The sequence below is a fragment of the Gossypium hirsutum genome, chromosome A03 (genome assembly GCF_007990345.1).
Source record: "Gossypium hirsutum isolate 1008001.06 chromosome A03, Gossypium_hirsutum_v2.1, whole genome shotgun sequence".
NCBI lineage: Eukaryota > Viridiplantae > Streptophyta > Magnoliopsida > Malvales > Malvaceae > Gossypium > Gossypium hirsutum.
The window spans coordinates 26,523,122-26,548,912 of NC_053426.1; the positions used below are offsets into that span (position 1 = coordinate 26,523,122).

Consider the following 25,791-nt stretch of genomic DNA (forward strand, 5'->3'; position numbering starts at 1 on the left):
TCAAGCACAATTTTTTATCCATCCCGAGTCTGGGAAGGATTATGTGGTTTACAGTGATGAGTCATATACTAGTCTTCTTTGCATGTTGATGTAAGATAGTAAGGTTGTGGCCTATGCATTGAGGCAGCTTAAACTGCATGAGTGTAATTATCTAACTCATGACCTTGAGCTAGTAGTTGTGGTTTTTGCTTTTAAAATTTGGAGGCACTATTTGTATGGTGAGAAGTGTATCATTTACACGGATCACAAGAGCGTTAAGTACTTTCTCTTTTAAAAGGAGTTAAACTTAAGATAACATGGATGGATAGAGTTGCTTAAGGTTATGATTGTAACATTGAGTACCATTCGAGAAAATCTAACATCGTGGAAAATGCCTTAAGTAGGAGGTTAGTGATCGATTTGAGACCGATGTCCACTAAGATGAGTTTGAATGAGGATGAAGGTTTGTTTGTGGAGTTGCAAGTAAAACCTACTTTGGTTGATGAGATTAAGATGAAACAACCTTTAGATATGTCTCTTTTTCCTCAGATTAAGCAGATTGAGGAGGATAAAGCTACAAACTTTGGGTTCAATTCTGATGGTGTCTTATTTTTTTGTAGGAGATATTGTGTGCTGGACGACAAATATCTGAGACAATTTATCCTTTGGGACGCTCATAGTATCCCTTACACTATGCATCTTAAAGGGAGTAAGATGTACCTTGATCTAAGATTACTTTACTGGTGGCCAGGTCTGAAATGTGAAGTGACTGATTATTTGGCTAAATGTTTGACATAACATCAAGTGAAGGTTGAGCACCAATTCCCTTCTGGCTTGTTACAGCCTATTAAGACCCCTTAGTGGAAGTGGAAGTAAGTGATTATGGATTTTGTTAGTGTGTTGCCCTTGACAACTACTAAGAAGGATTTAGTCTGGGGGATCGTGGATAGACTAACTAAGTTGGCTCATTTCCTACTGGTCTGTACAACTTATTCTCTGTAGAAGTTGGCAAGGATGTATATTTCAATGATTGTAAGATTGCATGGGGTATCAATATCAATTATTTTAGATCGAGATCCTCATTTTACATCTCGATTTTGGAAGAAGCTTCATGAGGCTCTTAGTACTCGATTATTTTAGATCAAGACCCTTGTTTGATGGGCAATCTAAGCAGGTTATAAAAATTTTTAAGGATATGCTGAAGGGTTGTGTAATCGATTTTCGAGGTAGTTGGGAGTAGCATTTGTCATTGGTAGAGTTTGTATATAATAATAACTTTCAATTAAGCATTCAGATGGCACCATATAAGGCACTGTATGGTCGAAGGTGTTGGACGACACCTTATGTTGGACCGAGTTAGGTGAGAAGAAAATGTTGGGCCCGAGTTTGGTTCGCTAGACTAAGGGTATTGTTAAGCTGATTCAAGATAGATTGAGAGTGGCATCAAACCGACAAAAATCCTATGCAAATTTTAAAAGAAAAGGTATAGAGTTCAGTGTCGAGGATTAGGTATTCCTTAAGGTATCTCCATAGAAGAAGGTTTAGATTTTGGTTGGAAAGGTAAGCTAAGCCCAAGGTTTATTAGGCCTTATAGGATCTTTAAGAGGATTAGACCGGTGGCTAATCAAATAGAGTTACCTCTAGAGATAGACCGTATCTACAATGTGTTCTTATATTGAGGCAATATCGATCAGACCTATCTCATGTGGTATTGATTGAGGAGATTAAGGTGAGGCCAAATTTATCTTTCGAGGAGGAGCCAGTTTAGATCTTGTAGCATGAGGTTAAGGTTCTACGGAAAAAGAAAATTCCACTGGTAAAGGTCTATGACAAAATCATGACACAGGAGGCTACTTCGGAGCTGAAGGACACAATCCGTCAATAGTATCCCCATCTATTCAGATCAAGTAAATTTTAAGGATGAAATTTATTTTTTAGAAGGGTAGAGTGTCACGCTCTATTTAAATTTAGTTATTGTTAATTCATGAACAAGTATGAGTTCTTGCCTAGTGGTTAATAGCAAGCTAAGTTTCCCTTGTGACCCAATTTTGATTTCCTTCTCCTATTTTTTTTATTTCAACTCAAAACAACTTTGGTCAACCCTCTTTTTTTCCTATATTTGTTACCATACAACGGAGATTCTTTCATCTATTATCTTTCTCCTCTTTCCTTTCTTATTGCCCTTTTCACTCCCTTTGTTCCCCTACTTTTCTTTTCTTCCCCTAGTTTCACTCCTTGCTTTATTCCCTTCCTCCATTGACCCCTTTGTCGTCACATGCACCTAGGTGTTTTCTCTCCCCTTTTACTCTCTCATTTCATCTTTTTCTCTCCACCTCCTATTGCCACCACTTTTTCACATTTTTTCCAACATATCGCCACCTTTGGCCACCATTGCAACACCAAACCACCACTACCACTACACCATCTTCTCCTTTATCACATCCTCTTCTTTTTGCCACTGCACCACGGCCACCATCACGTTGTTGCCATCGCCATCGCCGGTTTTTCTCCATTTTCCTTATCTCTTCATTTTTTGGTCATAACTGAATCTAAATCACTTTCTTATATTTTTCTTAATTTTTAAATATTATTCTTACTCACTTTTCTTACTTTGAAGTCTCATTAGCCACTACTCCATTTACTCGAAATTCTTAGTGAAACTTTAACTTTTCTAAACTAGCCCGATTTAATGTAACTGATGATTAGTTCTTATAATCTCAATTCTTCTATTTTATTTAGATGGGTTGAATCTAATATATACTTATGTGCAAATGTTTTCGTGAAGAATCCAATCCAGATAACTCAATTTTTCCTTAGTGCAAAAGAAATTCTTAGATCTCTGGTGACGATTAATAGAATAAGTCCTTCAAATTGATTTCTTAAGAGAATTATTTTTGGACTAAAACTGAAACTAACGAGTGTACCTTTGATGTCGAACCATTATTATTTGATCAGATCAAGCGAGATTTGCCTAGATCGATATCATTAGAGTGTGGTGGAGTAGATCTAGTGGCATAAGACCTTATTTCAAGTGTGGGTTTTAACCTACCAACTTTATGTGTTTTTTTCATAAAAATCACACATCTATGATTAGAAATGGTAACATTTGTGTTAATCTGCTTGAAAATATTGGCTACATGAATATGAAAAGTTTACTTGGTGAAGATAAATCCTTTATTTGGATTGAATCCAAGTACCTCCAAATTGTAAGATCTATGATGACATATGTCTATGTACTAACTATATTCTGAAAACGTTGCATTAACGTATTCATGCATTGCATAAACTATGTAATTTTGTATTATTTGTAATATTTTGTATATTTACTATTATTACTATTTGTTGGAGTTAAGACTCACACTTAGCTTGTTAACTCACTACTTAGTCTACTGGTTTTACAAATAACCCTTGAGGTTAGTACTTGGACGTAACTATCTGAGGAGCTTCTCAGATGATTTTAATTTTAAGTACTTTAAACTTTATTTTAAAATTTTATTTTGGGACTGTAATATTTTTCTTTATGGACTGTGGCATGAGACTTTATTTTGGGGACTTTTATTTTAGTTTTGGGCCTCAAGGGTCCTTTAAGGGACATTATGAATAAATCTCGAGAAATGTATATAGTAACTATTTGAATTATCTAAAAATATTTTGAAAGTTTTGATAATGCTCCATAACCCTGTTTTGACGATTAATACGGGTTAGGGCTGTTACATTTAGTGGTATCAGAGCTATGGTTTAGCCGATTCTCAAATCTAACGTAGCAAACACGAGTTTAGCTATACATGCAATTATATAATATGTGATAGTGTGATAACTCCTGATCATATTAAAAGTGGTTTTCATATCATAATGTCATCCAATCGAGCTAGAGTTGAATCCGAGAAAGCTGAGAGCAAAACTTCAGCTTCAGTTCAACGAGCTACTTCTGCGTCTGGTAGTGAAAGGCCCGTGTCTCATGGCCGAAGTGAGGAGGCAAAACAAGCCTTCTTTCAAATAATGAATGAATGGTTTACACAGTATCTGAGAACAAACCATGTTGTACAATGACCTCCCCCACCTACTCCTCAATCGATTCTTGAGGTACCACAGGGTGCCGGACCTGCTAGAATTGGTAAGCCTCCGGTACATAAAATCTGCAAGCATGGGGTAGAGGAATTTAGAGCTACCGGGGATGATGATCTGAAAAGGGCTGAGTTTAGGCTAGAAAATACTATTTGGGTTTTTGATGAATTATCTTGTACACTTGCCGAATGTCTGAAATGTGCAGTATCTCTACTAAAGGATACAACTTATCATTGGTGGAATACCATAACTTCAGTGGTACCAAGAGAGAATTTTTACATGGGAATTCTTCCAGGCTATATTCAGAAAAAAATATGTTAGTCAGAGATTCATGGATCAAAAAAAGAAAGAATTTTTAGAATTCAAGTAGGGAAACATGACTGTATCTGAATATGAACGAGAATTTGTTCTATTGAGCAAATATGCCAGAGAATGGGTTCTAACTGAGGCTGAGATGTATAAACGCTTTGAAGAGGGTTGAAATAAAGATATCAAATTATTGATCGAAATTCTCGAAATAAGAGAATTTGCGATGTTAGCCGGTCGAGCACACAAAGCTGATGAATTGATTAAGGAAAAGAAGCAAGTTGAAAGAGAGGCTCGAGTTTCTAGAAAAAGAACTATGAGTAAGTCACAATCATTTGCTTCTAAGAAATCAAAGAAGTATTATAATCATGTAACCACCTCTACGGGATATTTTGGAAGAGAGCGGGGTTCTCAATGTTCTAACCCAAAGTCTTAATCTCAATCTGTGACCAGTGTAGGTAGTGTTGGTAATCCCAAACTAAAATCTAAACATTGTAACAAATTTCATCATGAGGAATGTCGGTCTAGAAGTGAAGCTTGTTTTTGATGTGGTTCACTTGATCATTTTCTTAGAGATTGTCTAAAAAGAGTTAAAAAAGAGATAGAACCAGCTCCAAAGCCTAGTAATCCTTTCTCGAGAGGCAGACCATCCCATCATCCCGACAATGTTAGTGGTAGCTGAGGTACTACCAGGGATACAATAGTTAGATCTGAGCCACGAGCACCTGTGAGAACATATGCTATTCATTGATGTATGATATTCATGATAGGTTTTAAAGATTTATGAATGAATCGCTCTTGAGGCTAACTTATTATCATGATTAAGGCAAGTGTACCTATCGAACAGTAGTATAGTTCAACAAGACCGGATTGTCGAACCCAAAAGAACCACGAGTACTAGTATTTACTTCCTTTTTATTATCTAGCCTAAAATTAAGAGGTTTGGTTATCTAAACTAATTACTAAACTAAGAATGCACAGAAAGAAAATTTAGGAAAATACTTTTGGGAAAATTCGATTGATTAAGACAATACCTAAGGAAAAATCCACCTAGACTTCACTTGTTATTTGACTCTGAATCGGACGATTTATTCATTTGACTTGATCCATAGAAATCCCTAAGTTATATTATTATCTCTCTTGAGACTAATAACGTCTAACCCTAGGTTGAATAATTGAAATCTCTTTCTAATTAACACCCTAGAATTTCATTAACTCGATCTATGGATTCCCTTATTAGGTTTAACCCTAATCCGGTAAAATCCTATCACCCTATCTCTAATCGTGCAATCAACTCCGCTTAATTATGACAAATTTACTCTTAGACAGGGTCTATTCCTCCCCTGAATAAGAGCTTAACTTGAATCAATATCCTGGAATATCAAAATAAGAATTAAGAACAAGTCAAATATTTATACAATTCAGATAATAATAACAAGATCCATCTTAGATTTCATTCCAGTTCGGTATTTAGGGGGTTTAGTTCATACTTATGAAAGAAAACATCTCAAAAGCATAAAGATAACAAAACATAAGAAAACCTAAAACTCTTGAAGGAACTTGAAGGGAGATCTTCAGTCTTGATGATGAATCCAGCTTCTGAGATGGATCGATCGGCTTTCCTTGAGTAATTCCTTGCTTCCTACTCTATGTTCCCCTTCTAAGTGCCTCCTTAGGTGTTTGAATAGGCTTTAGAATACCTAAGAGCCCCCAAAATTGTCCTTTTTCAAATAGGGTTATACTTGGGCTCGGCAGGGACACGCTTGTGTGTGATTACTCCAGCCCGTGGTCAAGGTTGTTGAACAGGCACGGTCGTGTAGTCTACTCGTGTAAGTCATGCTTCGATCCTGCCAAAGGGTCACGGCTGTGTAACACACCCGTGTGAGAAAGTACAGGCCGTGTTGATTTCCCACGTGGGTCCATTTTCTTCGTTTTCGGCCTGTTTCTCGTTCTTTTTACTCTCCTATGCTCACCTAAGTATAAAACATGAAATTAAAGGATTAGGAGCATCAAATTCACCAAATCTAAGGAGAAATCATCCATAAATGTGCTAAGCATGGGATAAAAATATGTATAATTTACGGTTTATCAAATACCCCCACACTTAAGCATTTGCTTGTCCTTAAGAAAAATCCTCAACTCACAATCAAAATAAATTTTTCTCAATTTATAATCCCTATCAATAATATCTCAAAATAATCTATAAGTATTCATACATTGAGAATTCAACTAAAAGTACATCAAAGTTTCAAACATTCCAAGTTGAGCATTTTATCATGAAAACATAGGTGTCTCCCCTTATCTAAGTGATCACCTTTGATCAAAATATCCCAGAGTTTAACATCCTCACTAAAGATTCACTCAAATCACTCAAGGTGTTTAAAGACATCAATAAAGGCACTCATTAGTTAATATGAAAATTTATTACCATAAGCTTTCTTGAAAATCAAATCTCCACTACTATACATTGAGCTGATACATCAATCAAAAAGGTCTTTTTAGAGGGTTGTAACGTGGCCTTGGTTAGGGGGTGTGGACACAAGCTGAAAGTAAAGGTTAGAATCGAGATTGAATTGAAAAATTACCCAGCTAGAAAAATGACTAGTCATCAATTGAATACAAGTGAGCTTCTTCTCAAAATATGGAATTGACACTTAAGCTAAAAAATGACGAATTAAAACTAATATGTATCGAAGTACACTTTTTTTTTCTTTTTTTTTAAGAACAAATCAAAAACATAGAAGAGCAAAACATAGCCAAGCAATTAGTTCAAATCAAATCTCAACAAAAATAGGGAGCAAATTAGGGGATTTCAATAATAATGAGTTATGAGTTAATATTGAAGGTAAATCAATTAATGGCTTGTTAGGCTCAAAGGGGTTCACTAAGGGTTAATTATGAAGGTAGGCTTTTGTGGAGTGAGTGGGTTAAACCTAAGTGCCTCTATCATCTTGACATATCAAATCAAATGGTGTGGTCTTGAAATGCATAATCAAGCAAGTTCTAGAATAAAAAATCAATACTGACGCACTCATAATAAAAGTGAGCATGAAAGGAGTAAAATATGCTTTAAAGGCTCAAGATCTGACAAAAATTATCGCTTTTTGAAGTTGAAACTTGTGAATTTCAACTCAAGTTAATACTTAAACTTAGGGAAACAACCTTAAAGTTTTTAATTCTTCAAAAATCAACTTATCATGCTTGATTCCATAATGTCTCAAAGTTTAAATAATCAAAGCATAAATGCCTATGTTTTAATTCAAGACATATCAATAAAAATCATAAATTAATTAAAATTCATTCTAATAGTGATATGAGTGATTCATGTGAGAATAAGACAAAATTCAGGGATTTCTAATGATGATATGAAAGACCCCCCACACTTACAATGTACATTGCCCTCAATGTACAAAGATAGATATATTGAAAAGTATAGATATATAATCATAGGAGAGGGAGAGAGGTGAGACTTCCTGAATGACGAATGGACTCCTTAAATTGGAGTTATGGAGAATAATCAGCCATGCCAATGATGAGAGTGGAGGAGGATACTCCGGTGGTGGTAGAGGTTCATTAGTCCATAAGTCTTGCGCCATTTGAGTTTTTAGTTCCTGTTTGATGATGAGCTTTTGGGCTCTTTATGACTATGATAAAATCAGGAACTTTTTAGGAAATATAATGAAGCATATTTACTCACAATGAAATAGCCAAAAATAAAAATTGTAAAATCTCAAGATAAAATAGTATTAACAGGAAATAAAAAGTAATTTCAAAATATAAAGATAAAGCTAAAATAGATAATAGGTGTTTATAGAGAAATTGGGGCACACGGCCGTGGGGCACGCCCGTGTGTCTTCATTTTAGCCTGTCCGTTTTGTGGTTTTCGAAATTGGGTGCATTGGTGTACACGGCCATGTTGCATGGCCATGTCAAACTTCGTTCGCTTCTCCCACGCCCGTGTATGCAGGCACACGCCTGTGTTATTGTGACAGTGTTGACCATGGGGGCTGGGCACAGGCGTGTCGAACGCCCGTGCTAAATTAATAGGTTTGCCCACGGTTTTAAAACACGGGCGTGTCGTACGCTCGTGTTATTTTGGCAGTTTTGCCCATGGCCATGTTGCACTGCTGTGGCTACTTATCGCATCTCGTGATGGGGAAATTTTTTTGCCCTGTTTTCACACGACCGTAGCGCACGGCAGTGTTCCATCCCGTGGTATGTGCACGGCCTACGGCACCCCCGTGTGCCTGGCCATGTGGTTCTAAAAATCCTGTGTTTAGTGACTCAGTCAGTGAATTAAATGTTAAAGACTAAAATTTAAAGAAATTAACACTGTTAGTGCTCAGGTTGCCTCCCGAGAAGCGCTTTTTTGTAGTCTAAGCTCGACTTACCTCTCTTCTGCATCGTCAAGGTGGTGCGAGGAGTTTACACTCCTTATCCCTGCTATCAACTTTATCAAAATAAGGTTTAAGACGAGTATTGTTTACCTTAAATGTGCCGAATTTCGGATGAATTACCTCGATTGTACCATATGGGAAAATATTGAGTACCGTAAGAGGAAGTTCTTCATTAGGTTCAAGAGTGGCAATGCGAGGATCTACTGCATCTAGTAGTACTTTCTCTCCAACCTTAAGTTGATTTGGTGAGGTATTGATCTCGTCTTGGCTCGGTTTCGGTTTATTGGGTATTCTCGATTTATGTGTCCGCCATTCATCTAGCTCCTTGTTTTGTAGCCTTCATTCTTCATAGATAGGTCCTTTGTTGTTGTTTGAACACGACTCATATGCGTTCTTCGTAACTATTTCCTGCACAGAGGGTTTCACCACATGATCAGTACTAGTAGAATGATTTATACAACCACCTTCAATTTTTAATGTGTTACTCGAATTACGAGCGTGAAGGGTGATTGTTTCGTCTCCCACACGAAGTGTGAGTTCACCTGTACCAACATCAATAATGGTTTTAGCTACCTCTAAAAAGGGTCGTCCTAAAATTAAAGGTGCGTTACTATCCTCTTCCATGTCTAGAGCAACAAAGTCTACAGGGTATATAAATTTATCGATCTTAACAAGAACATCTTCTGATACCCCTAGGAAATCTAATGGTTTTATCAGCCAATTGAATGCTCATCCTAGTTTGTTTGGGTTTCCCAAGACCTAGCTGTTTAAACATTTTATAAGGCATAACATTAATGCTTGCCCCTAAGTTAGCCAATGCATTATGAACATCTAAACTACCAATTAAATAAGGAATCGTAAAACTCCCTGGATCTTTCAATTTTTTGGGTAGCTTATTCTGTAGAATGGCTGAGCAAACTATATTCAACTCCAGATGCGATGCCTTATCCAACATTCGTTTATTTGTTAAAAGCTCCTTTAAGAATTTGACTGCGTTTGGAATCTACGAAAGAGCTTCAATAAATGGTAAGTTAATATGCAACTTTTTTAATAATTTAAGGAATTCACCGAATTGTTCTTCTGTGCGGTCTTTCCTTGTCGCGTTTGGGTATGGCACACGAGGTTTGTATTCTTTACTTATCGGTTTCTAGTCATTGTGTCCACCTCACCCTTACCTTTACTTACCACAGTTTCTTGTTTCGGTTTTGGTTCAGGTGCAACTAACCCTTCCGCATCTTGAATGGTAGTTGCATTGATTTGCTCCCTTGGGTTAGATTCAGTGTTACACGGCAAACTACCTTGTGGTCGTTTAGAAATCAGTTTGGGGAGTTGGCCTATCTGAGTTTTGAGTCGTTAGATTGACGCTTGTTAATTCTTAAGGGCTGTCTCGGTATTCTGGAAATGAGTTTCTGACACCGATATGAATTTGTTAACATCTCTTCAAGGTTCGGCTTCTTTTCTTGCTGGTAAAGTGGTTGTTGAAAACCCGTAGGATGTTGTGGCCTTTGATTTCCTTGACCGCCCCACGAGAAATTGGGATAGTTCCTCCAACCTGCATTATAAGTGTTGCTATACGGGTTATTTTGGGGTTTAGAGTTATTGTTACCCATATATTGGACTTGTTCCTCCTCGATCCTAGGGTTGAAAGGTTAATATTTTGTGCATGCTCCTCCTCCATTCGAATCACATCTCATCACTGGATGTACCTGAGTAAAACCTCACAAACCGTCAGTTTTTTTATTTAAGAGTTCTACTTGGTTAGATAGCATAGTAACCGCATCGAGGTTGAAAACACTGGCTGCTTTCGTCAATTTTGTCCTTATAACTTGCCACTGATAGTTATTCAATGACATCTCCTCAATAAATTCGTAAGCCCCCTCAGGTGTCTTATTATTGATAGTTTCACCAGCGGTTGCGTCAATCATCTACTGAGTCGAAGGGTTCAGGCCATTGTGAATCGTTTGGACCTGTAGCCAGAGTGGTAACCCATGGTGAGGGCATCTTCGCAAATGGTCCTTGTATCTCTCCCACGCATCGTAGAGTGCTTCTAAATCCATCTGCACAAAAGAGGAGATATCATTATGTAATTTGGCTATTTTAGCCGACGGAAAATATTTTAATAAAAATTTTTCGGTCATTTGTTCCCAAGTAGTGATTGACCCTCGTGGTAACAAGTTCAACCATTGTTTAGCCTTATTCCTCAATGAAAAAGGGAATAACCGAAGGCGAATGGCGTTATAAAAAATGCCATTGATTTTAAAAGTGTCGCAAAACTCTAAGAAATTTGCCAAGTGAGCGTTGGGATCCTCGTCCTACAAACCATTAAATTTAACAAACTGTTGTATCATTTGAATTGTGTTAGGTTTCAGTTCAAAATTATTTGTAGCAATATCAGGTCTAACTATACTTGACTCAGTTCCTGTTAAATTAGGTTTAGCATAATCATACATAGTGCGTGAAGGAAGATTTTGATTTACTGGATTAGCAGCAATCGTAGGAGGTAGCGGATTTTCTTGGTTTTCATCCATCTCTTTGGTTGTGGTTGAAGTATCCTCCTCTTTCTCGTCCTCTGTGTATCTTAGGCTTCGCCTTATTTCTCTTTGATTTCTGTGAACTGTGCGATCGATCTCGCTATCAAACAGTAATGGTCCTAACAAGTTTCTTCTTGTCATAAACTAGAAAGACCTGTCAGAAGAAAATAAATGGAAAATTAGAAAAGAAAATCAAAATTTAAATTGCAATAAAAGTAAGATGGCTAAAGTAATAAAAAACGAGTGTTCCTAATATCCTAGTTCCCCGGCAACGGCGCCAAAAACTTGATGTGTGATATTCGTGACAGGTTTTAAAGATTTATGAATGAATCGTTCTTGAGACTAACTTATTATCATGTTTAAGGCAAGTGTACCTATGGAACAGTAGTATAGTTCAGCAAGACCGGATTGTCGAACCCAAAGGAACCACGAGTACTAGTATTTACTTCCTTTTTATTATTTAGTCTAAAAATTAAGAGGTTTGGTTATCTAAACTAATTACTAAACTAAGAATGCACAGAAAGAAAATTTGGGAAAATACTTTTGGGAAAATTCGATTGATTAAGACAATACTTAAGGACAAATCCACCTAGACTTCTGATAAACAGTAATTTATACATATTTTTACCCCATGTTTAACGCATTTTACGGATGATTTCCCATTAGAATTGGTGAATTCGATGCTTCTAATGCTTTAATTTCATGTTTTATACTTAGGAGATCATAGGAGAGCAAAAGGAACGAGAAACGGGCTAAAAATGGAGAAAATGGACCAAAGTACGAAATCAACACGGCCTGGACCTCCTCACACGGGCAGACCATAGGGCCGTGTCAATTTGGCAGGATCGAACACGGCTTGAAGTAATCGCACACGGGCGTGTCACATGGGCGTGTCCCTGCCAAGCCCAAGTTGAGTGCAATTCTGGAAAGGCTAATTTTAAGGGCTCTTAGGCATTCCAAACCTTATAAATACACCCTAGAGGAGGAAGAAAGAGGACACACAGAATAGGGAGTAAGGAATTACTCCAAGGAAGCCGATTGATTCATCTCAGAAGCCGGATTCATCATCAAGACTGAAGATCTCTCCTCAATTTTCCCTTCAAGAGTTTTGGGTTTTCTTTATGTTTTGTATTCTTTATTATTCTGAGATGTTTTCTTATTTAGTTATGAACTAAATCCCATAAATACCTAAGGGGAATGAAACCTAAGACGAATCTTGTTATTATTTTCTGAATTGTATGATAAATATTTAATTTGTTCTTAATTATGTGTTCTTAATTCTTGTTTTGATATCCCATGATACTGATTCAAGATAAGCTCTTATTCAGAAGGGGAATAGACCCTGTCTAAGAGTACATTTGTCATAATTAAGCGGAGTTGATTGCGCGCCTAGACATAGGGTGACAAGATTTTGCCAGATTAGGGTGAAACCTAATAAGGGGATCCATAGATCGCGTTAATGCAACCCTAGGGTGTTAATTAGAGAAAGGTCTCAATTATTCAATCTAGGGATTAGACGTTATTAGTCTTGAATAGGGATAATAACATAACCTAGGGATCCCTACGAAAGAAGTTAAATGAATAAATCGTCCGATTCGGAGCCAAAATAACAAGTACAGTCTAGGTGGATTTTTCCTTAGATATTGTCTTAATTCAATGATTTTCCCAAAAGCAATTTCCCAATTCTATTCTCAGTAAATTCTTATTTTATATAATTAGTTAGTTAAAACAACATTTTCTCTACTTGATACTGATATTACTACTTTGATTGATCCTAGTTCCACACATTCATACATATGCACAAACTTAGTGTCTGCTAAAAATTTACCTGTCGAATTCACTGAAATTATGGTTAAAGTTTCAAACCCCCTGGGCCTGTGTGTCATGGTGGACAAGTTTGTAAAAACTATTCGTTGATGGTAAAAGGTTATTGCTTTTCAGTTGACTTGATGTTATTGCCATTTGATGAATTTGATGTGATTTTGGGAATGGATTGGTTAACCTAATATGATGCAATGGTGAATTGTAAGAAAAAATATATTGTATTGAAATGTGAGAGTGGTGAATTACTTCATGTTGAATCTGATAAACTGGAGGGATTACCTAATGTGATTTCAGCAATATTAGCACAGAAGTATGTCTGAAAGTGTTATGATGCTTACCTTGCATATGTGCTATATACTAAACTATCTGCGTCAAAGATTCAATTAGTGCTAGCTGTATGTGAATTTCCTAATGTATTCCCAGAAGAATTGCCTAGTTTACTGCCGGATATAGAAGTGGAATTCTCTATAAATTTTGTTCTGGGAACAACACCTCTATCCATAGCACCTTACAAGATGGCTCCTACTGAATTGAAGGAGCTGAAAGCACAGTAGAAAGAATTGATTGACAAAAGTTTTGCTCGACCTAGTTTCTCACCTTGGGCTATGCCGGTTCTATTTGTAAAGAAGAAAGATGGGTCATTGAGGCTGTGCATTGATTATAGATAGCTCAACAAAGTTACAATAAAGAACAAGTACCCATTGCCTCGATTTGATGACTTGTTTGACTAGTTAAAATGTGTACTGTATTTTCAAAGATTGATATCCATTCTGGTTACTATCAACTACGGGTAAAAGATTCAGATGTGCCAAAGATAGCTTTTAGAACCAAGTACGGACACTATGAGTTTCTTGTGATGCCATTCGGCTTGACAAATGCACTTGCAGTGTTTATGGATCTGATGAGCAGAAGTTTCACCCCATATTTGGACAGGTTTGTGGTGGTATTTATAGATGATATTTTGGTTTACTCTCAAGATGAAAATGAATATGCTAAGCATTTGAGAATTGTAACACCCCTAAACCGTATCCATTTTCGGAATAGAGTTACGAGGCATTACCGGACAATACATCACAGTCTCATACATTTATGCATTCAATATTATAAACTATTCACAACCAATCACATTGTCCCTTAAAAGGTTCTACTAGACCTTAAATCATGCTTAGAAGAAGTGGTTCGGGACTAAATCGATCACATATAAAAACTTTAAGAAACTTAAAATTTTTTCTTTACTTATAGGGTCAAACGCCCGTGTCACAAGCCATGTGAAAATAGGGTATACATACTGACATGTACTACATGATCGAGGACACGCCTGTGTGCCAGGTCGTGAGAAAATTAGGAAGGCTACTGACTTAGACCACACGGCCGACCATACACCCATGTGCCAGCTCATGTGCCACACACTACCAATAGATACACCTGTGTGTCTAAGCCGTGCCAAAACTATAGGGTTTACTGACTTTAATTCGAAGGGAACCCCAGGGGACACATGGTTGTGTAACATACACGGTTGAGACACACGCCCCTGTCTCTGCCCGTGTGGAGAAAAATAGGCCATTTGCGAAGCCAATTTTCCACCCTTTTCTCTTGCATACAAATCAACCTAATTGATACCTTTTTGACATTTATAAGCAACTAAAACCAACCAATTCATACACATATTATGTCATCTTTACACAACATTTCAACTACTCAATTCCATAACCAAAATATACCAAAATCATTAAACTTGTATGACTTTTAAATGTATTTAATCATCACCTATTTCATATCACAAAACTCAATATATCATCATCTCAAACCAAACCAATTCATAAAGCATTATATACATCACATAAAACACTTATCAAATACAAAATTCAAGCCAACTTAGATGGCTATACATACCACATTTACAAGCCAAAATATCATGGCTAATATTATAACTCAAAACATAACAAGATAACATTAGCCTAATCATGCCATATGCCATATATACAAAGCTTCAAAAGTACCAACAAGTTGATTCGATAGTGTGATGATAGTTCCCGATGATCCCTGTGTTCGAGTTAGCTTCAATACTCTATAAAACAAAAACAAATAACACACACAGTAAGCTTCATAGCTTAGTAAGTTCATACTAAAAATACTCAACAGTTCATAATATACAAAACATCAATTAATAAAAACTTAGTAGTTCTTATATCATCATTCAATTCTAATCTATAACCATTTAATATGTATATACAAATTCATAAAGCTTCATACACATAGTATTAACTTCCACGTAGGTATTGTACATACCTGAACTTTCCCGTATATATTTATTTCATTCTCACCTCTTTGTTCAACACATTAATTCATTTGGAAGTCTTTCAATGCTCTAATAACTGCACACTTAGTGCATCAGTGATTAGCCGAAGCTATACTGATCTCATACACTTATTGCCATCACATTAAACCGATGTTCTCTCGGTATTGCACACTTATTGCCTCATATAGCTGAAGCTATTCCAATTTGCGCACTAAGTGCTATTTATAGCCGAAGCTATTTTCAAAGCACACTAAGTGCCAAACATTGTAGATTTATAGTCGTATGCAATCGTAGTCACATATATACAATTTATGCATTATTGAAGCATTAAAAACGTAATTGTAACAACATTTACTACGTACGAACTAACCTCGTCCTTGGAATTGATGAATCGGATCAATTACTCGATAACCTTCGATTTTCCCCGATCTAAATCTAAGTTCTTTCTTTCTTGATCTATTAGCATTGAAACTTAACCCATTTAATCACCAATTCATTCAATTTAATCCATAAACACATATTTGGGCATTTTTGCAATTTAGCCCTTAAAATTCTATTTAATTTAGTCCCTATTTCATAAAAACACAAATTACTCAAAATTCAATTAAACCCATGCTTAGCCAAATTTTCTATAGGTCCCTAACAGCCCAAAACTTTTATTTATTTAGCAATTTAACCCCTCCATTTACACGTTTCTCAATTTAATCCCTAATATGCATTTTTACTCAAAATCACTTTATAAAACATGTATATCAAGCACCAAGCTTTCATAATTCATCATCAAACATTCAAAATCTCAAGCATTCATCAATGGCAACTAAAAAATTCATCAAAAAATTCAAAAATTAGGGTACAAGCTAGCTAGTACTCAAAGCAACAATCACAAAAACATAGAAATCATCAAAAATCGAGCTCAAAACACTTACAAATTGAAGCTCACAAGTGCCGAACCCTAAGTTAACAGGAAAGTTTCCTTTTCTTTTCTTCAAATTCGGCTAGATGATGATAATAAGAGAAAATTGGCTTTTGTTTTTATTTATTTTATGTTTAATTGCTAAATTACAAATTTAACCTTAAATAAAAACTATTTAAAACATCCATTTAATGCCCCTTTTTGTCAGTTTCCACTATCCATGGTCTAATATCAACATAAGGACATTTAATTTAATGTCTCATAACACTTAAACACCTTTAGCAATTAGAATGCAACTTTTGCATTTTACGCGATTAAGCCCTTTTTTTCCAAATTAACGACTTAAACAATAAAATTATTTCACGAAACTTTCACACATATAAAATCACTTGCTGTAAACACCAAAAATAATATTAAAAATAATTTTACGACCTTGAATTCATGGTCCTAAAATGACTTTTCCGATTTTGCTAAAATAGGACTGTTACAACTCTCCCCTCTTAGGGATTTTCATCCTCGAAAATCTTACCGGTAAATATGTTTGGATATTGCTTTCTCATAGCATCCTTGGGTTCCCACGTAGCTTCTTCAATCCCGTGTCGATGCCATAACACTTTCACTAAAGAAAATTTCTTATTTCTCAACTCTTTGATTTCACGAGCTAGAATTTGAATCAGTTCTTCATTGTACGACTAATCTGACTGAATCTCAACTTTTGTCGGGAAAATAACATGCAAAGGATCAGATATGTATCTTTGAAGCATTGATACGTGAAACACATTATGAATCTTTTGTAACTCAGACGGCAATGTTAGCTGATAAGTAACTGATCCAACTTGCTCGATAATCTTATATAGCCCAATGAATCTCAGACTCAAGTTGCCTTTACAATTGAATCGAAGTGTTTTCTTCCATGGCGACAGTTTTAGAAACACTTTATCCCCGATATGAAACTCAATATCTTTTCGTTTCAAGTCTGCGTATGATTTATCTGACGCTGCTTTTAGACTATCATGAATCACTTTCATTTTCTGTTCAGTCTCTTTAATCAAATCAACCCTGTGAATCTTATTCTCGCTAAGCTCAGTCCAATACAAAGGTGTTTGACATTTGCTACTATACAATGCTTTGTAAGGGTGCCATTTTTATACTCGTTTGAAAGCTATTATTATATGCAAATTCAATCAATGGGAAGTATCACTCTCATGTACCTTTAAATTCAAGAATGCAACATCTCAACCTATCCTTGAGTATCTAAATAATCCGCTTGGGTTGACCATCCGTCTATGGGTGAAAAGAGGTACTGAAATGTAGCTTTGTACTTAATGCATCTTGCAATTTCTTCGTAAACCACGATGTAAATCTCAAATCTCTATCTGAAACAATAGAAATAGGTACTCCCTGTAATCTTACAATTTGAGAAATGTATAACTCAGCAAGTTTATCAAGTAAATAATCCGTACGCATAGGAATGAAATGAGCTAATTTTGTCAATCGGTTAACAACGACCCAGATCGCATCTTTCTTACTTGAAGATAGGGGTAAACCAGAAACAAAATCCATAGTATCCCATATCCACTCAGGAATCATAATCGACTATAATAAACCAGATGATAATTGATGCTCAGCTTTAACTTGTTGACAAATCAAACATTTAGAAACGAACTCTGTGCTATCACGTTTCATACCATGCCACCAATAGAGCTGTTTCAAGTCATTATACATTTTCGTGCTTCCCGGATGAACAGACAATCGACTACTATATGCTTCATTCAAAATCATCTGAATTAACTCTAAATTTCTTGGAACATATATTTGGTCTCTGAATGTTAAACAGTTATTTGAATCAACTTGGAACACTGAATCAGGGTTTGAATCACATTGAGCTCGTTTAGCTAACATTTCATTATCAACGTTCTGAGCTTCACAAAATTTCTATAAAAATAATGGTCTCGCTTTCAACTCAGCTAAAATCGAGCCATCATCAGATAGAGCCAACTGAGTATTCATTGTACGTAAAGTATACAAAGATTTGTCGCTAAATGCATCAGAAACAACATTAGCTTTTCCCAAATGATAATCAATCACTAACTCATAGGCTTTTAGCAATTCTAGCCATCTCCGCTGTGACAGCCCAAAATTGACCCTAGTCGGGAAGTGGTTTCGGGACCGCTAAACTGAGTCACCGAAATGTTTGAATGTGATATTTATTGTCTAGAATATGTAATTATGAATGTGTGAAAATTTCAAGCTTCGATTTAGTCGATTGCATGTGAATTTAGTCAATAGGACTTATGTGCGACATTTTTGAAATGTGATAGGTCGAAGCATAAGGACCTATTAGTGCATGAAATAAAAAGGGGGGACTTGCATGTCAAATTCCCCCCCAATTAGTAGTGGCCGGCCATGACAAGCATGGTAGACCAAGTGTGATGGGCAAGACATGTCATAGACATGTTGTGTTGGTGCATCATGGGTGGAAAAAAATAAAATAAGGAGCATGGGCATAAAATAATGAAAGGGAATATGATGAAAAAAAAATGTGTGGTTGTTTCCCCCCCATTGCCGTGAGTTAAAGAAAAGAAAAGAAAAGAGAAAATTTTGTTCATCCTTTTTCATCTTCATTTGGCCGAAAATTCAAAGGAAGGAGGAAGGAGTTCTTGCTTCATGTTTGGTTTGGAAGAGGATTAGGAGGAGGTTTGGCCATACTTGTATCTAGATCAAGGTATGTTTGAGGTTGTGCCATGAGATTCATGCATGTTTTTAGTTGCTAGCTTGAGTTCTAATTAGCCCATGGTTCAAATCTTTGCTATGTCATGGGGATGATATTCGGCCTAGGTAGATTTTGTGTTAATGCCATTGCATGCTAAATATGAAGCTTGTTAATGATGCATGTGATGGTGGATTGATGATTCTTGAATCTTCTTTTTAGCATTTTTGAGTGAGCACATATGTGCATTGGTTGCTAGATGGAGAAGAATCGGCTAGCAAGTTGTGTGCTAAGGCCGAATATAATTTTTGTATATTAATGAGTAATGCATGTGTTAAATTGATGGAAAGGGAGAGGATGCTTTACTAGTGTATATATGTGTGTATTAGCCAAGTTTTGAACTTGAAACAAAAGGGTGTTTAGTCAATACAAGTGACCATACTTGTAGAATGTATTAAGTGTTGAAATCGGCCCCAACATAGACATGCATATTCGGCCATAGGAAGGAGATTGGTGTTGCATGTATTCGGTTAGAGGCAAGCATATTGATGCTTTTGTCTTGGCTTAGAAAATTCGGCCAAGGGGGAAAAATTAGCTAAAATGTTGAGTTTGATTCATGATTCCGTACATATGTGACTTTAATGTCTAATGTATAAATATGGGCTAAGTGCCTTGTGTTCCTCTTTTCGATGCTCAAATGATTAAATCAATTTATTTGTTTAATTAAGCTCAAGAGCAAAGGGGAACTAAATCCGATAAAGGGAAGGAAAAAGTGGTCGAATAGCTATTGGAATCGTTCGACAACACCCGAGGTAAGTTCTTGAGTAAAAGAGCTTAAATTATGATTTGATTAGATCATGTTTTAAGCAAATTAAAATCATGCTCTTTGTGTGTGGCTATTGAGCCGAAATTGCAAGAATGATAAGTGTCTTGTGTTCGAGTTTTGCTAACGAAAATGAAATACGAATGTGCCATGATTTATTGTTAAATGTGCATGGTTATTTGAATGATATCCGGGCTAAGTCCCGAAGGCTTTGTGCTAAGTGACCATATCCGGACTAAGATCCGAAGGCATTTGTGCGAGATACTAATTCCGGGCTAAGCCCGAAGGCATTTGTGCGAGTTACTAAATCCGGGTTAAGTCCCGAAGGCAATTGTGCGAGTTACTATAACCGGGCTATGTCCCGAAGGCATTTGAACGAGTAGCTATATCCGGTTAAATTCCGAAGGTACGTGATTTGGGAATGAATGATCTTGCTGTAAAAATTTCAGTAAATACTCTAGAAACATCCCAACATTGAGGTATGTTTCGTATGTGCTTGAATTTAGTCGAGCCCTTACAAATAAGTATTCGCTCAGTTGATAAACGAGCTACCGGCCTTTGGCTAAGTTGATCTTTTGTGTATGTACATAAGGGTTGGTAATGTGAAGCAAGTATGATATTGAAAAATTGTGCATATGAAATTATCCGTTTAGCTACATGAATGCTATACTTTTGTTGTGCTGGAATTCCTTGCTCAAAACTTACTAAGCATAAATTGCTTACTCCGTTTCTTTGATCCTCTATTTTATAGATTTTGGTTCTCCAGCTATCGGACTCGGGATTTTGAAGTCGAAGTCGCCCACACTATCAAAACCCCCCTTTTGGTACAATTTTGGTTGAACTTCGAAATGGCATGTATAGGACTACCCGTTTGTTGTGGGTCATGGACCCTTTGGACTTGTATAATTTTGGATAGCCATGCGAAAATGGCTTATATATATGTTGAGTATAATGTTATAATCATTTGGTATGGATATGCTTGACAAGGATTGGCCATGGGAATGGTTAATCACTATCATAAATTGTGCTATTTATGCAAAAAGGGCTAGTTGAATCATGGAAACTATGAAATAGGTAAAGTCTACCTTAAAGGCAGATGCTGACAGCAGCAGTGATGTAGATTTGGAAAATCACTAAAAATAGTAGGAATGGAATTAAATAGTGAATAAATTATGTAAACGAACCTTGATGAATCTATTTTCATAGGAAAGTAACGAAACAATCATACGGACAGTATGTTAAGAGATATTAAGGTTCTCGTGAGACAGGGCCAGAACGGTTTCTGGATTTCCTGTTCCGACTTTGGAAATTCATTATAAATTAACCAGAGACAATTAGGAGTCAAGAAATATATGTATAGATTCCTCTCTGAGTCTAGTTTCTATAGAAACAAACGTCATCAGTATTGAAGCCCTGTACAGGGAGATATCCAAGTCGTAATGTGCAAAAGTCAGTGTAGTCGATCCCTGTAACATGGGAGACTTTGACTAATAAACTGTACTAATTGGCCCAACCAAAAATTCTAGAAAAAAATATGTAGATGGGAATATGAGTCTAGTTTCAGGGAAAATTTACGGAACTGGATTTTGAGTTTCTGAACTCAAGATATGATTTTTAAAGCGACTGGTACGCAGATTGGCAGTGTCTGGGAAATTATTTTTAAAGTCTGTTAACACCTCGTGTTCGACTCCGGTGACGGTCTCGGGTTCGGGGTGTTACATCCGCTGTCGCAAATTCAAATCTTGTTGAGTCATTAGATATTTCAAACTTTTGTGATCAGAATAAACATGGCATTTCACACCGAACAAGTAATGAAACTAAATCTTTAATGCAAACACAATTGCAGCTAACTCCAAATCATGCGTCGAGTAATTCTTTTCATGTGACTTTAATTGTATTGAGGTATAAGCTATAACTTTGCCTGCTTGCATCAAAACCAAACCTAGACTATTCAACGATGCATCACTATAAATCACAAATTCTTTACCTGATTCAGGCTGTACTAACATTGGAGCTTCAGTCAAAAGAACTTTCAGATAATCAAAACTTTTCTGACATTTATCTGACCATTCAAACTTTACATCTTTCTAAAGCAATCTTGTCAACGGAGTCCCAGTCATCGAAAAGCCTTTCACGAACCGTCTATATTAACCAGCTAGTCCTAGAAAACTGCAGACTTCAGATACATTTCTTGAGGCGTCCAATCAATTATTGCAGAAATCTTGCTCGAATCAACTCGAATACCCGATGCTGACACAATATGCCGTAGAAAACCAACCTCGCGCAACCAGAATTCACATTTGTTAAACTTTGCATATAGCTGCTTATCTCTCAGAGTCTGCAATACAATTCTTAAATGCTCGACATGCTCAGTTTCATCTCTTAAATATATCAAAATATCACCTATGAACACAACAACAAATCGATCTAGGTATGGTCTGAAAATTTGATTCATCAAGTCCATAAAGATAGCAGGTACATTTGTTAGTCCAAATGGCATAACTAAAAAGTCATAGTGTCTGTACCTCGTTCTGAATGCAGTCATTGGCACATCAGAATCTCTAACTCGCAACTGGTAATAACCCGATCTCAAATCTATCTTTCAAAACACTGTAGCTCCTTTCAATTGATCGAACAAATCATCAATTTGTAGGAGAGGGTATTTGTTCTTGATTGTTACTTTATTCAGCTATCTATAGTCAATACACATTCTCATCGTGGCATCTTTCTTTTTCACAAACAACATAGGAGCACCCCAAGGTGAAAACCTCGGCCATGCAAATCCTCTACCGATTAATTCTTGCAACTAAGCTTTTAATTCTTTTAACTCTATTGGATCCATTCTATAAAGAGCTATTGATATCGACATTTTTCCTGGCATTAACTTAATGCCAAATTGAACCTCTCAGATCGGTGGTAAACCTGGTAACTCTTCAGAAAATACATCTAGATACTCACATACATCTGTCACTGATTCGATCTTCTTTTCATTCACTTTCATATCAAGCACATAAGCTAAATAAGCTTCACAACCCTTTTTCACATATTCTGAGCTAGCATTAAAGAAATCACTACTGGCAAACCATTCATATCATTTGACTCAATTCGAATAATCTTATTATTCTGACATCTCAAATCAATCGTCTTTCGTTTGCAATTCACAACAGCATCGTGAAATGTTAGCCAATCCATACCCAGGATTATATCAAACTCATCAAATGGTAATAGTATCAAATCAGCTGGAAATCAATTATCCTAAATCATCAATGGAAAATTCTTGCACACTTTATCAACCAACACACACTTGCCTAAGGGGTTCGATACTCTAATTACAAATTCAGTAGACTCTACAGGCAAAGTCTTACTGGATACTAAATTCACACATACAAATGAATGAGTTGATCCTGGATCTATCAATACAATAACTTTAGTATCATAGAGAGTAAAAGTACAGGTAATAACATTTGGAGATGACGCTTCTTCACGAGCGCGAATAGCGTAGGCTCGTGCAGGTGCTCGTGTATCAAATCTCGCAGCAGTGTCTCGTGTCACACCTTTACTACCACACATATTTCCCGTGTTTCTAGGTGGTCTACCTCTAATTGTAGTGTTACTTGGTTTTCTGTTCTGAGCATTATCTTTTTCAGCTAAATCTGGGCAATCTTTAATAAAGTGATATCGTGAACCATAACTGTAATAAGCTCTGTTATTATTTTTCACCCAGCAATATCCAAAATGCCATCTTCCACACTATTGAGACTCAGGTTTATCATCTTTTACATTGCCAACACTCGATACTGATGCGGCTTGAGCTTTAAGGTTGGTATATTGCTTTCTGTGATCTCTATTCTGATATCCCATTGAAGCTGTCGATCGGTTAAAATAGTCTCTAGATTTCTTTGAAGAAGAATGATAAGATTTATTCATCGATCTCTTCCTCGAATCTCTTGCCTCTGAATCAGCTCTCCTCTTTTCTTTGATAAGATTTTCATCTTTACAAGCCCTCTCAATCAGTACTACAAATTCTTTCAATTCAAGTATCTTGAATAACAACTTTATATCTTCGTTCAATCCATCAACAAATCGTTTACACATGATCTCCTCAGTAGACACATATTCCCGGTCATATTTTCTTAATCATATGAATTCTCTTTCGTACTCAGTGACAGTCATTCGGCCCTGCTTCAATTCTAGAAACTCTTTATGTTTCTAATCGAGAAATCAATGGCTTATGTACTTTTTTTGAAACTCGGTCTAAAAGAATTCCCAGGTAACCCGTTCTCTAGGAACCATCAATGTCAGCGTTTTCCACCAATGATATGCATTATCTCTAAGCAAAGATACTATGCATTTGATACATTCATCTGGAGTGCATGTGATAGCCCTAAAGTGACCCTAGTCGGAAAGCGGTCTCGGGATCGCTAGACCGAGTCACCAAATTATTTGAATGTGATAATTATTGCCTAAAATATGTAAATATAAATGTGTGAAAGTTTTAAGCTTCGATTTAGTTAATTGCATGTGAATTTAGTTGATAGGACTTATGTGAGAAAATTTAGAAATGTGCTAGGCAAATGCAAGTGGCCTAATAGTGCATGTAATCAAAGGGGTGGACTTGCATGTCAATTTCCCCCCATTTAAGTACTAGTGGCCGGCCATGACAAGGGATGATGGGCAAAACATGTCATGAAACATGTTGTGTTAATGGAAAAATAAAATAAGAAGCATGGGCAAAACATGTCATGAAACATGTTGTGTTAATGGAAGAATAAAATAAGAAGCATGGGCAATAAACTAATAAGAAATTGAAGGAAGAAAACAAAGAGAAAAAAATGTGTTCATCATTCTCATGCATGACCAAAAAGAAAAAAAGAAGAGAAAAGCTCTCATGTTGTTCTTGGCCGAATAGGAGAAAGAAAAAGAAGGAAAAAGAGCTTTGAGGAAATCGGCTATGGTGGTTTGATAGACTAAGGTATGTTTGATGATGTTCCATGAGATGCATGCATGTTTTAGTAGTTAGCTTGAGTTCTAAATAGCCCATGGTTCAAATCTTTACTATGTCATGGAGATGATATTCGGCCAAGGTGGATTGGTGTTGATATCATTTGCATGCTAAAAGTGAAGCTTTGTAATGGTGCATGTGATGGTGGATTGATGATTCTTGAATCTTCTTTTTAGCATTTTTGAGTGAGACATTAAGTTCTTTGTTTAACCATGACCAAAAATTGAAATGGTATGGTGTTGTGATGCAATCGGCCCCAACATAGACATGTATGTTCGGCCACATGAATAAGTACATAAGTTATGTGTATGTTCGGCCATAGGTAGCCTATTGATGGCTGTAGCTTGACTTAGAAAATTCGGCTAAGGGGAAATATTAGCTAGTATGTTGAATTCGATTCGTGATTTCGTACATATGTGACTCTAGTGTCTAATGTATATATAGGCTAAGTACCTTGAGCTTCTCTTTTGATGTTCGAATGAATTGTATTAAATTGCTTGATATGATTAAAAATGCGTATGACCATTGTGTATTTGAGCTAAAAGGTGGCCATATGACCTATCAAACTCCTTGTCATATTCGGCCATAAGCTAGCAAAATGAGACTTTAATGAGTTAAATTTGTTTGAATTAAGCTCAAGAGCAAAGGGGAACTAAATCCGATAAAGGGAAGGAAAAAGTGGTCGAATAGCCGTCGAAACCGTTCGACAACATCCGAGGTAAGTTCTTGAGTAATAGAGCTTAAATTATGATTTGATTAGATCATGTTTTAAGCAAATCAAAATCGTGCTCTTTGTGTGTGGCTATTGAGCCGAAATGGCAAGAGTGATAAGTGCCTTGTGTTTGAGTTTTGCTAATGAAAATGAAATACGAATGTGTCATGATTTATTGTTAAATGTGCATGGTTATTCGAATGATGTCCGGGCTAAGTCCCGAAGGTTTT

At 36.3% G+C, this 25,791-nt stretch overlaps 1 non-coding gene across 1 annotated transcript; it reads left to right on the top strand.

Moving 5' to 3' along the window:
* The first annotated feature begins 10,730 nt into the window (after positions 1-10,730).
* Positions 10,731-10,836, top strand: LOC121227390 (small nucleolar RNA R71). The gene has a single exon (XR_005925004.1). It is a non-coding gene; the product is annotated as a small nucleolar RNA R71 (small nucleolar RNA).
* The last annotated feature ends 14,955 nt before the right edge of the window (positions 10,837-25,791 follow it).